Here is a 14,353-nt window from a genome sequence, read left to right as displayed (position 1 = left end):
TGAAAACGGCTTTTTTGAATGGTGGTCTTGATAAAAAGATATACATGGAACAACCAGAAGATTTTACATCTAAATGTCAAGAAGGTAAGGTATGTTGCTGTTGGGGCTAGAAATGTAGTCCTAAAAATTCTACTGCAAGTGCACAGTGTCGGCAAGCAACACAGGGCAAGCACAGGTCAGTTCCACAGGGACAAGGGGGTGCAAGTGCTATTTTTCTTATTGTAACCAATTTCTAACTGATTACACTAACCAGGGCAGATTACTAATCGGACAAGTCAAACTAACATTTATTTTTTCACTAACATTAAACAGAACTAACATTAACTTGTACCAATCATAACTATCAAACTGAACTCAAAACATTCATGGCATTAACTTCAGGCTAGCATTGGATTTCTACTAACATCAAAGTCAACACAGCATTTATTTCTGATGCATTAATCACTGACTACTCATTCAACATTAATCATTAATCATTAACACTAATCATTTATATTAACTGAACATGCAGATTTGTAGGCAGAGCATTACACTAATTCAATCATGGAAATTGAAGCAAGGTTACACAGAGAACTGAAGATGAACAAGCAAATGAGGAGGGGAAAATTTCTGAACAGTAATAAGGATATGGTGAATCAGGTGAATGGAAACTAGGGTTGAGAATTCACCTCTCAGCCCATACTAGCATGTGAACCAATGAACTACTTTAGTTTCTTTGAATAGATAAATTACCTCCAATCACTAAATCAAGGCAAGCATTAGTTGTCTGTTTAAAGCACAACTAATCAAACACAATAACAAGCAATGTAGAGTCAGTGAACAAACATAGAGGAATTCTAACTACCTAGGATGCTTGACATTCTAGGTGAAAGCAACATGTATTCATCAACAAAAATTCATCTTACACAATTATCTTGGCATAAACAGCAGCACATCAGCACACAAATTAGCATTCAGGCTAAGGGTTTCATCTTAGCCCCAGTTAAGATGTTTAGTTCATAGTTAGAGAGCCTAACATGATACTAAGAGGGTTATTATACATGGAGAAAAGCTACAGGGACAGAACACAGAACAAAAACCAATTGATAGAGAAAATTCTTACTGAAATTAAACTTGGGTCTCCTCCCTCTTTTTCACAATGTTACACAGTGTACAATTTATACCAGAACACTAACCCTAATTGTAAATCCCCAAATCAGAAAATTAGGGTTTTTTTAAATTACACAAAATTTAACTTACAAACTCCCAAAATCTGCTCGACCCATGCCTCCTCTAGTCCTTGATGCTCTTCCTCTGCTCCTATTGTCCCCTAATTTCGAGTTATTTTACTCACCCCAAAACCTAGGGTTTCAGAGGTTGTGAGGAGAAGAAAATAACTAGGCTAGGGATATGGGGGTGTTGTCGGTGAAGAGATAGTAGTGGCAGTGATGGAACTGGTGGTGGTGACGGAAGTGACAGCGGCAGAGAGGGGAGGTGGTGGAGTTGCAGAGCTCTGCAACTGTCGGGTGAAGGAGATGAAGTTTTGGGAAGAAGGAGGTGTTTGGGTGGTAGTATAGGCATCGGTGCTAGGGTGTGAAGCGGGAACATCTGATTCGAGTTTGGCGACTGATCCGTAGGATGTGACGATGGTAGGTGGATCCAACGATGAGATGGGAGGCTGTGGGTAGCGACCGTCGGATGGAGGAATGCAACGAAAAGGACGGCCCAAGATGGAGATCGGCGTTGCGATGTAAAGCGGAGCTTCGGAGTTTGATGTGCGATGATGGAGCGACCGTAGGATGCTGAGATGCTTCAATCTGACGGCTGAAATCCGATACGGGCTTGGGTAGTGGAAATGGGTTTGAGAAAGGGTTTTGGGCCTTGGGTATGCCAGCCGGCCCATAACTTCTTTAAGAACAATTCCTCCTTCTTGAGCCCATTTCTACCCTCTTGGTCTTGTGCACAACATTCTTCGCGGCTTCCTTGCGTAATTCCTCCCGGCTTTTCACTACTTTCTCTTTTTGCTCTTTGCTCACTTCATCCAGATTTTATTTGTTACCTAAAAATGAAAAATTAAGTAAGAAAAATATTTATTCTTGAAAACAATGAAAATACAGAATATGGGATAAAATGTAGAATTAATGCACAAAAGATGAGTTAAATGCCAACAAAAATATATAAATATGCACTATTTAGCACTCATCAAATACCCCCAAACCTGAATTTTACTTGTCCTCAAGTAAAACAAAATAAGGAAATCCTACTATACCACTGTCGCTGGTCTCTCGAATGCATTTAGCGTATGCACTAAGCCTTTTAAACCACTAAGTGTCCCTAGTGGACGAGTTGAAGTCTCGTGAAGGTTTTAGAACGTACCTACAAAGTTCTAGGTCAAAATATAAGCTCAGATTCCATCAAATGTGACATGTGCAAGACAGTAGAAGCTCACAGCAAAATGGAGATGTCAATCTAGCTATCAAGGCACAATCCTAGCACTGATAACAAATAAGGACATGTGATAAGAGTGTAAAGTGTATCTACACATGTGTAAAGAAAGATCTGAAGTCATGACTACTAATCACCAAGAGATAGTTTCTCAGGCTAAGAACTGAGGTCGAAATCTAGCTAGCTGTCCGGACTTTACGAGAATTGTGAATGAGTTGGAGGTATTTCACAATTACTCGCGTTGTACATCAATGGCATACACCCTCCTTGCTTATTACAAAGAAACAACAAAAGACTATTTACATGACTCTTATTTACATTACTATCTCTTTTATTTTTGGAACAAGAGATGATGGAATTGATAAATACTTGAATTTTTTTTTTTTTTTTTTTTTTGTATTTTTGATTTTTTTTTTTTTTTTTTCTGATATTTTTTTTTTTTTTTTTTTTTGAATATACATCGTTTTTTTTTTTTTTTTTTTTTTTTTTTTTTTTTTTTTTTTGAGAAGAAGAAAACTTTTGATACATAACAAAAGAAACAAAAGATTACATGACACTTTGCAAGAGGTAGCCCTTTTTGATGCACCCAGTTAAATTCGATGGTTGTCTTTCTTAATGTAACCTCCACCTTCTATCCCAACCAACCAAAGAACAAGCTAGTCAAGTTTCGTTCAGTATTCTAAAGTGATTGGCAATCGTAACTTCCTATCCAACACCTTGAAGATCGAGGCCATACATGTATTGGTAGATCGTGCGCGTGCAAATTTCTTATCACTATGTGAATTGTGCTAGAATCAGGGTGCCTAAATATCTAGACTAAGACTCCTAATAAAAATACATATTTGCACAAGAGTCAACATTTCAAGGTAAATGAGCTCCATTTTTTTTTTTTCATTTTTTTTTTTTTTTTTTTTTTTTTTTTTTTTAATTTTTTTTTTTTTTTTTTTCATTTTAAAAAGAAGAAGGAGTTCGTTTTCAATTATAGCATATTATCATGGTATCCATTCCATACCCCCAAACCTAAACTAAACATTGTCCTCAATGTTTCAAAACATGGAAAGAATTATACAATATATGAAGAGGAACATGCTGAGTAGAGTAAAAGGAGAGAGAATACCCGATTGTACGGTGGTAGCTCGATTAAAACTCCGTTATTCAAGGCAAAAATCCATCATATTAGCAGTCACAATGGATGAGCACAAAATATATACAAAAGGAAATTTAACTAACACATTATCTACAAGAAAATTTGGTTTTTAATGGGATTGGACTTTTTGGAAAATTTTGGTTTTGTCGGGAGACATTTGGTTTGGATGGGAAAAAGAAAAATTTTGGTTTTTAGGGGAGAAAAACATTTGGAAAACTGTTTGGTTATTTAGGGAAAGAGTGGACTAGTTTAGTCCACATAGACCGGGTCCTCCAGGTTGGTTGTTTCAATGTCGGGTGGGAATGGCTCAAGGAATGGCTTTAATCTCTGCCCGTTGACTTTGAAAACGTTCTTGTTGGAGACATCCTCCAACTCTACAGCTCCATGAGGAAAAACTGTGCGTACTAGGTACGGACCCTTCCATCTGGAACGCAGTTTTCCTGGAAAAAGATGTAATCGGGAGTCATACAGCAAGACTTTCTGACCAGGAGTGAAGGATTTGCGCAGAATACGCTTGTCATGAAACATCTTCATCTTCTGCTTGTACAGCTTGGCACTGTCATAAGCCTCATTCCTCAATTCTTCCAACTCGTTGAGTTGAAGTTTCCTTTGAATTCCAGCTTCGTCCAGAGAAAAGTTTAGCTCCTTGATTGCCCAGTAGGCACGATGTTCTAATTCCACAGGTAGATGGCACGACTTTCCATACACTAGACGATAGGGGGACATGCCAATTGGTGTCTTATAAGCTGTTCTATAGGCCCACAAAGCATCATTCAACCTTAATGACCAATCTTTCCTAGACGGGTTGACCGTCTTCTCCAGAATGTGCTTAATTTCCCTATTAGAAACTTCTACTTGTCCACTAGTCTGAGGGTGGTACGGAGTAGCAACCTTGTGAGTTATGCCATACTTGCGTACTAAAGACTCAAAGTACTTGTTACGAAAATGTGAACCGCCGTCACTGATGATAGCTCTAGGGGTACCAAAACGTGCGAATATGTTTTCCTTTAGGAATGAAAGTACCACCTTGTGGTCATTTGTTCTGGTTGCTATGGCTTCTACCCACTTAGAAACGTAATCAACTGCGACTAGGATGTACAATCTACCGTCAGAAATAGGGAATGGACCCATGAAGTCGATCCCCCAAACATCAAAAATCTCCACAATCAGAATGGGGTTCAATGGCATCATGTTTCTCCTCGAAATGCTTCCTAGCTTTTGACAGCGTTCACAAGCAACACAATAATCATGGCAATCCTTGAACAATGATGGCCAATAGAATCCACACTGCAAGATCTTTGCAGCGGTTTTCTTGGCACTGAAATGGCCTCCACATGCCTGGTCATGGCAAAAAGATATCACATCTTTCTGTTCAGTGTTGGGGACACATCTCCTAATGATTTGGTCCTGGCAATACTTAAACAGATATGGGTCATCCCAGATGAAGTGTTTAACTTCAGCCAAAAACTTATAGCGGTCTTGTCTCGACCAATGTGAGGGCATCCTACCTGCAGCAAGGTAGTTGACGATATCAGCAAACCAAGGAAGGTCTGAGATAGACATCAGCTGTTCATCTGGGAATGATTCTCTAATCAGCTCAGATTCATGAATAGACTCTAAAGTTAATCTAGACAATGATCAGCAACCACATTTTCACACCCCTTCTTATCACGGATTTCGATGTCGAATTCCTGTAATAAGAGTATCCATCGAATAAGGCGAGCTTTAGCATCCTTCTTGGAAAGAAGATACTTCAAAGCCGCATGGTCTGTGTATATGATGATCTTAGACCCTATCAGATAAGATCTAAACTTGTCTAATGCGAAAACCACGGCAAGTAACTCCTTCTCGGTAGTCGAATAGTTGAGTTGAGCATCATTAAGAGTTTTACTAGCATAGTATATCACATATGGTAGTCTATCAACACGTTGCCCTAGAACAGCGCCAACGGCATAATCAGAGGCATCACACATGAGCTCGAACGGCAGTTTCCAATCTGGTGGTCGGACTATAGGAGCGGTGGTGAGGAGAGTCTTGAGTTCTTCCCATGCCTTCACACAAGAAGCATCGAAGTTAAAGACAACATCTTTGGCAAGTAGGTTACACAAGGTCTTGAGATTTGGCTAAAGTTTTTGATGAATCGCCGGTAGAACCCAGCGTGACCTAAAAATGATCGAATCCCCTTCACAGAGTGGGGTTGAGGTAATTGCTGAATGAGGTCGACTTTAGCTTTATCTACTTCAATTCCTTTTTCCGATACGATGTGTCCTAGAACTATGCCGGAGTTCACCATGAAGTGGCATTTTTCCCAGTTTAAAATCAGATTCTTTTGCTTACATCTTGATAGCACAAGGACTAGATGGTCCAAACATTCGTCAAAAGAGGAACCAAACACAGAGAAATCATCCATAAAGATCTCGAGAAAACTATCTATCATGTCTGAAAAAATGCTCATCATGCACCGCTGAAAAGTAGCGGGTGCATTACACAGCCCGAAGGGCATACGTCTAAAAGCAAATGTCCCAAATGGACACGTGAATGTAGTTTTTTCCTGATCTTCTGGTGCAATATGGATTTGGTTATAACCGGAAAAGCCATCTAGAAAACAGTAGTGACTGTGTCCAGACACACGTTCTAGCATTTGGTCTATGAAAGGGAGCGGGAAGTGATCCTTCCTTGTTACTGTGTTCAACTTCCTGTAGTCGACACATACTCGCCATCCTGTGGTTGTACGTGAAGGGACTAACTCATTCTTTTCGTTCCGAACTACAGTAATGCCTGACTTTTTAGGCACAACTTGAATGGGACTAACCCATTTACTATCTGAAATCGGATATATGATACCCGCATCAGTAGCTTCAAGATCTCACTCTTAACGACTTCTCTCATGTTAGGGTTAAGTCTCCTTTGCATTTCCCTAGATGGTTTGGCGTTCTCTTCAAGATTAATGTGGTGCATGCAAATGGTGGGGCTTATCCCTTTGAGATCTGAGATGGTCCATCCTAAGGCTTCTTTCTGCTCCTCAAGGACTCCTAAAAGCTTGTTTTCCTGTTCTATGTTTAATTGTGAAGAAATGATAACAGGTAAAGTATCAGAAGGACCTAGAAATGCATACTTCAAAGTCTCAGGTAATGGTTTCAATTCCTGGTTGGCCTTAGGCGACTCGTCCGAAGATATAACAAACTCCTCAGAAAGTGGGGGTTGTTCCACTGTATTCTGCCACTTAGTGATGTCCATTTGAGGTACAGATTCGAGCAAAGATTGGACTTCACTAGTGTATTCATCATCATAAACTCCATGTTAACACCTTCCAAACATGCTTGCAGGGGATCTTTTGACATAATGCTAGTCAATGAATCTTGTATCAAACTCTCAATCATATTGACTTCATGTATCTCCTCATCATCAAGATTCACAGGTTGTTGACTAACATTAAACGCATTCAATTCTACAGTCATGTTTCCAAAAGAGAGTTTCAACACTCCGTTCCGACAGTTGATGATCGCATTGGACGTCGCCAGGAATGGACGTCCTAGAATGACAGGAATGTGACAATTTGGGTTTTGGACAGGTTGGGTATCTAAGACAATGAAGTCTACAGGAAAATAGAATTTTTCAACCTTAATCAAAACGTCTTCTACCACTCCACGAGGAACTTTGACAGATCGATCTGCCAATTGGAGAGTTATAGGTGTAGGCTTCAACTCTCCAAGACCTAACTGCACTAATAACAGAATATGGCAGGAGGTTCACACTTGCACCTAGATCTAATAAAGCTCTATTGACCGTGTGTTCTCCGATAGTGCAAGAGATGGTTGGACAACCTGGGTCCTTAAACTTGGGTGGAGTTTTGTTGAGAATAATGGAACTCACTTGTTCAGCTAAGAAAGCACGCTTGTGCACATTAATCTTGCGCTTTTGAGTGCACAAATCTTTGAGGAATTTGGCATATGCAGGGATTTGCTTAATTGCCTCAAGAAAAGGAATGTTGATGTTGACTCTTTTAAACAGTTCTAACATCTCATTGTAGTGGGTGCTTATCTGTTGGCGAACTAACCTCTGAGGAAAAGGAGCAATAGGAACATTAGGAGGTAGAGGGACATTCCTAGCAGTAGGTTTGTCGGCTTCACTAATGTGCTCGGATTCTTTTTCTGGACTAGAGGTTTCCTTAGGTGGTGTAGGCAATGCTAAGTTTGGCTCAGATTCACTTGTTTGTGGTGTGCCTACATTGTTCTCAACAACTTTACCACTTCGGAGAGTGGTGATGGAATGGACTTGATCGGGTGAGGTTCTTTCGCAAGATGATGATGTTGTGCCTGCTTGAAATATCCTCTTTGGTTCTTGTTGGGGTTGGCTAGGAAGTTTACCCTTTTCTCTTGTATTCAATGCATCGCAAATTTGACCCATCTGTAGTTCTAGAGCGGTGACTCGCTGATCAGTTGCTTTCTCGTTTTTCATCAGATGTTGGGTCAATTGATTGATACTTTCTTCAATGCTGGACAATTTCTTATCAGCAGTGTATTGAGGGTACGACTGCTGTTGAGGATTTCTAGGGTATTGGTAGCCTTGGTTGTTTTGATAGCCTTGATTTGGTTGAGATGGTCCTCCTTGGGCAGGGCCTTTGGACCATGAAAAGTTGGGGTGGTTTCTCCATCCTGGATTGTAGGTCTGTGAATATGGGTTGTGCTCTTGTTTTTGAAACATAGCATTTGCTTGCTCAAGCTTAGATTCCTGGAATGCATGCATTTCCGGACAATCATTGACTTGGTGATCAGATCCATTACATAGAGCACAAATAGCCATTTCGACATGTTCACAAAAGGTAGTGGGAGAAGGGTTTGCGTTTTTCTGTAGTTCTAACGCTTCTATTCTTCTTGCTAGCGCAGCCATCTTTACACTTCCTTCAAAATCAGACTCAATCCTATGGACCCTAGCTACAGGTGTAGTCTTTCTAGGTTCACGAATGGATTCCCACTGTTGCGTCTTCTCAGCTACTTCAATCAGGAAGTCCCAAGACGCATCAGCAGTCTTATTTACAAAAAGACCATTGCACATTGACTCAACCGTTGTTCGGGTGGACACATCTAGACCCTCATACAAAATTTGCACAAGTCTCCATTTTTCAAAACCATGATGGGGACATTGGAGCAATAATTCATTGAATCTCTCCAAGTATCTAGCTAGGGTCTCACCCTCTAATTGCACAAAGCTATTCAGACTTTGACGAATTGTCGCAGTCTTGTGATTTGGGAAAAACTTTTTGAAAAACTCCTTGATGAGGTCATCCCAAGACATGATGGATTGAGGCTGTAAAGCATACAGCCAGGCCTTAGACTTATCTTTAAGGGAGAAAGGAAAAAGCCTCAACTTTAGGATTTCGTCAGACATTTGAGTGAAACGCAGAGTTCCACAAATCTCCTCAAACTCTCTCACGTGATGGTACGGATTTTCATTTTCTACACCTCTAAAAACTGGAAGCATTTGTATTGTGCTTGATTTCAGCTCATAATGGCCATTGGCTTCTGGTAGCACAATACAAGATGGTTGACTAGTTCTAGTTGGGTACATATAATCCTTGAGTGTACGGGGTTCTCCCATTGTTTCTGATTGATCTGGACTGTCTACCTCAGAACTAAGGATTTCGATTGGATCGTCCGGGTTAATTCTAACGAGTCTGTTGGTTTGGTCTCTGTAGGTCACAATCATGTCCTAGCAGGTACCTCAGCTAACATGTTGGTCAGAGCAGTCGGAAACAATTTTTGGAACCACAAAAGGCCCAATATTTTGGTTTAAAATGGGTTTCTTGATGATTTGGTTTTGAATGGGTTTTGGTTTCACAAAGGGTTTTGGTTTATGAAATGTAGAGCCCTAATTTTTTTGTTTTTGTTTTGTAAAGTTAGGAGCCTAATGGATGGGATGTACACCTAAAGTCCAAATTAAAAGACAAGCCCACAAAAGATAAGAAAAAGAATAATCACAAACAATAAATACAAGCCCATAAAAGAAAAGAAAAAGAAACAAAGAAAATTAAAAATTATTACAGGCCCAAATAGAAAGAAAAAGAAAATTGAAAAATTATTACAAGCCCAGATTAATACTTAAACACAAGCCCAGATGAATTTAATGAGGCCCAGTTGGGTTATCTCATGGGTTAGGCCTACCTGAATAGCACAGCCCAGCTGTTCGGTTTAAGTTGCTAAAGCCCAGTTGGGCTTGGATCGTCCTACGCGGCTTTAGTTTTTCTGAGGCCCAGTTGGGCTTTGATTCAGTTTCTGCACCTTCTTCAGCTTTCAGCCCAGTTGGGCTTTTGGTTCAGCAAAGCTGCAAGTGCACCAGCAGCAGCAACACAACAGCAGCAGGAGCAGCAGCTTGGGAGAGGCTAGCAGGTCAGAAGCACAGAGCAGCAGCAGCAGGAGAAGTGGGTTGGCAGGGAAAGAGAACTGCAGCAGCACAGCAGCTTGGCAGCCCAGTTCAGCAACAGGCTTAGCACAACAGCAAGAAGAGGAGCAGCTCCACAGCACAGTTCAGTGAACAGCAGCAGTTCAGCAACACAACACAAGAAAGAAAGAGCAATTGCGCCGCAACCGAGTCCCCGGCAGCGGCGCCAAAAACTTGGTAGGCCCCGGAAAGTCCTAAAAATTATCCCCGGCAACGGCGCCAAAAACTTGGTAGGCCCCGGAAAGTCCTAAAAATTATCCCCGGCAGCGGCGCCAAAAACTTGTTGGGGCTAGAAATGTAGTCCTAAAAATTCTACTGCAAGTGCACAGTGTCGGCAAGCAACACAGGGCAAGCACAGGTCAGTTCCACAGGGACAAGGGGGTGCAAGTGCTATTTTTCTTATTGTAACCAATTTCTAACTGATTACACTAACCAGGGCAGATTACTAATCGGACAAGTCAAACTAACATTTATTTTTTCACTAACATTAAACAGAACTAACATTAACTTGTACCAATCATAACTATCAAACTGAACTCAAAACATTCATGGCATTAACTTCAGGCTAGCATTGGATTTCTACTAACATCAAAGTCAACACAGCATTTATTTCTGATGCATTAATCACTGACTACTCATTCAACATTAATCATTAATCATTAACACTAATCATTTATATTAACTGAACATGCAGATTTGTAGGCAGAGCATTACACTAATTCAATCATGGAAATTGAAGCAAGGTTACACAGAGAACTGAAGATGAACAAGCAAATGAGGAGGGGAAAATTTCTGAACAGTAATAAGGATATGGTGAATTAGGTGAATGGAAACTAGGGTTGAGAATTCACCTCTCAGCCCATACTAGCATGTGAACCAATGAACTACTTTAGTTTCTTTGAATAGATAAATTACCTCCAATCACTAAATCAAGGCAAGCATTAGTTGTCTGTTTAAAGCACAACTAATCAAACACAATAACAAGCAATGTAGAGTCAGTGAACAAACATAGAGGAATTCTAACTACCTAGGATGCTTGACATTCTAGGTGAAAGCAACATGTATTCATCAACAAAAATTCATCTTACACAATTATCTTGGCATAAACAGCAGCACATCAGCACACAAATTAGCATTCAGGCTAAGGGTTTCATCTTAGCCCCAGTTAAGATGTTTAGTTCATAGTTAGAGAGCCTAACATGATACTAAGAGGGTTATTATACATGGAGAAAAGCTACAGGGACAGAACACAGAACAAAAACCAATTGATAGAGAAAATTCTTACTGAAATTAAACTTGGGTCTCCTCCCTCTTTTTCACAATGTTACACAGTGTACAATTTATACCAGAACACTAACCCTAATTGTAAATCCCCAAATCAGAAAATTAGGGTTTTTTTAAATTACACAAAATTTAACTTACAAACTCCCAAAATCTGCTCGACCCATGCCTCCTCTAGTCCTTGATGCTCTTCCTCTGCTCCTATTGTCCCCTAATTTCGAGTTATTTTACTCACCCCAAAACCTAGGGTTTCAGAGGTTGTGAGGAGAAGAAAATAACTAGGCTAGGGATATGGGGGTGTTGTCGGTGAAGAGATAGTAGTGGCAGTGATGGAACTGGTGGTGGTGATGGAAGTGACAGCGGCAGAGAGGGGAGGTGGTGGAGTTGCAGAGCTCTGCAACTGTCGGGTGAAGGAGATGAAGTTTTGGGAAGAAGGAGGTGTTTGGGTGGTAGTATAGGCATCGGTGCTAGGGTGTGAAGCGGGAACATCTGATTCGATGTTTGGCGAGCTGATCCGTAGGATGTGACGATGGTAGGTGGATCCAACGATGAGATGGGAGGCTGTGGGTAGCGACCGTCGGATGGAGGAATGCAACGAAAAGGACGGCCCAAGATGGAGATCGGCGTTGCGATGTAAAGCGAGAGCTTCGGAGTTTGATGTGCGATGATGGAGCGACCGTAGGATGCTGAGATGCTTCAATCTGACGGCTGAAATCCGATACGGGCTTGGGTAGTGGAAGTGGGTTTGAGAAAGGGTTTTGGGCCTTGGGTATGCCAGGCCCATAACTTCTTTAAGAACAATTCCTCCTTCTTGAGCCCATTTCTACCCTCTTGGTCTTGTGCACAACATTCTTCGCGGCTTCCTTGCGTAATTCCTCCCGGCTTTTCACTACTTTTCTGCTCTTTTTGCTCCTCACTTCATCCAGATTTTATTTGTTACCTAAAAATGAAAAATTAAGTAAGAAAAATATTTATTCTTGAAAACAATGAAAATACAGAATATGGGATAAAATGTAGAATTAATGCACAAAAGATGAGTTAAATGCCAACAAAAATATATATAAATATGCACTATTTAGCACTCATCATTTAAAGAAATATATATATGGATTAAAACAAGCACCCCGTCAGTGGTATCTGAAATTCGATCAAGTAGTGTCGTCTTACGGTTTTGTTGAGAATGAAGTTGATAGATGTATATATCTGAAATCTCGTGGGAGCAAGTTTATCATTCTAATTCTGTATGTTGATGATATTCTGCTCGCTAGCAACAATATTCATATGTTACATGACACTAGACACTTTCTTTCATCTAATTTTGAAATGAAAGACTTAGGAGAAGCTTCTTATGTTCTTGGTATTCAGATACATCGAGACAGAAGCAGGGGTTTATTAGGTCTGTCTCAAGAAGCTTATATCAAGAAGATACTCAAGAGGCTTGAAATGCAAAACACCGGGTGAAGCACATATTGTGAAGGGTGACATTATTAACTGATTGCAATGTCCTAAATCAGATATGGAAAGGAGTCGAGTAGACTCTAAGAAGTACGCATCAACTGTTGGCAGTATGATGTATGTCATGATTTGCACCCGTCCAGACATTGCTTTCGTTGTTGGTGTATTGGGACGTTACCAACACAATCCAGGGGAATTGCATTGGAAAGCCGTGAAGAAAGTGCTTAGATATTTGCAGAGAACTAAGCATTTTCAGCTTGTGTACAAGAGATCAAATGAATTGGAAGCTGAATGCTTTTCAGATTCCGATTTCATGGGCACGGATAAGATAAAATCCACATCTGGCTATGTGTTTATGCTAGCTAAAGGTGCTGTTTCATGGAGAAGTGTCAAGCAATCCATTGAAGCTCAGTCCACAATGGAGGCAGAATATATTGCTTGCTACGAAGCAACAACTCAAGCCGCTTGGTTAAGAAATTTCATGAAAGGTATTTTAGTTATAGATTCGATATCTAGACCTATGAAATTCTATGTGACAACCAATCTGTGATTAGTTTTGCAAAAGACAGTCAAGGAACAAGCAGAGCGAAACATATAAATGTTAAGTTTTTCTTAGTAAAGCGTAAAATCAAGAATCGAGAAATTGATATTTCTTATGTTTCGACTGAATATATGCTAGCAGATCCTATGACTAAAGGTTTGATACCTAAGGTATTTAAAGAGCATGTAACTTCTATGGGTGTTGTTGATATGTCTTAGTTGTATGACTGAAACATGCATGTTTTTGATTGTGTATAATCAAATACTTATGTTTGCATATCATCATGTCTTGTTTTAACTGTCTTTATGCTTAGCATTTACTGAGATCATAAAAGAAATGATGTAGTCTCAAGAATGACATTGGCAGATCTCTATTGAGATCAATAGAATGTTGTAGTCTCTCGAAAGACATTGGCAAATCTCTTTGAGATCAAAAGTATGATGTAGTCTATAGAATGAGACATTGTCAAACCTCTTTTGAAATCATGAAGAAGTCTCTTCTATGGGGCATAAAGAGATATCTGTTGAGGTTATAAAGGTTACTGTCCTTTACAGAATGTATGTCAATAAAGATTAACTCAAGAATGATTGTCCGTCTAGTTTTCTGATTATGGAAATGGCATGTGCATCTTATAAATGGTGTTTGGGTCTTCATAGTCGAATTGTAGCGTATTATGAATCTTGAGGATAAAGTAATACATGAATGTATACTCACTGATTAGGATTATTTTTCCTAAAAAGGTTGGCCACCTTGTTAATCCAAGTCTGTTTTGTAAAGTTTTCTAAAACTTAAAAGGTTTTGTTGCTGCCCAAAGTGGGAGATGTTAGTCTCTATGTTGGTTTAGCAACAAAACATGATTTGTATTCCTCTAAACTGGATTAGTACTAATCCTAATCATGTATGTTAAGGGTACATAACGATAAATATCTCTTATTCTATTTGGAAAGGCATACTAGTTATAACAATGCTATGTGAGGCTGTTTTTCAACTCTTGATGGAAGGTTGAATGAGACATGTCTTTCCTAGTATGAGGTGGACTCCATTCTAGCTCTTGTTTATAAAGAAAT

This window comes from Papaver somniferum, chromosome 3 (assembly GCF_003573695.1).
Source record: "Papaver somniferum cultivar HN1 chromosome 3, ASM357369v1, whole genome shotgun sequence".
NCBI classification, from domain to species: Eukaryota; Viridiplantae; Streptophyta; class Magnoliopsida; order Ranunculales; family Papaveraceae; genus Papaver; species Papaver somniferum.
Note: the sequence above shows the minus strand (reverse complement) of the source record.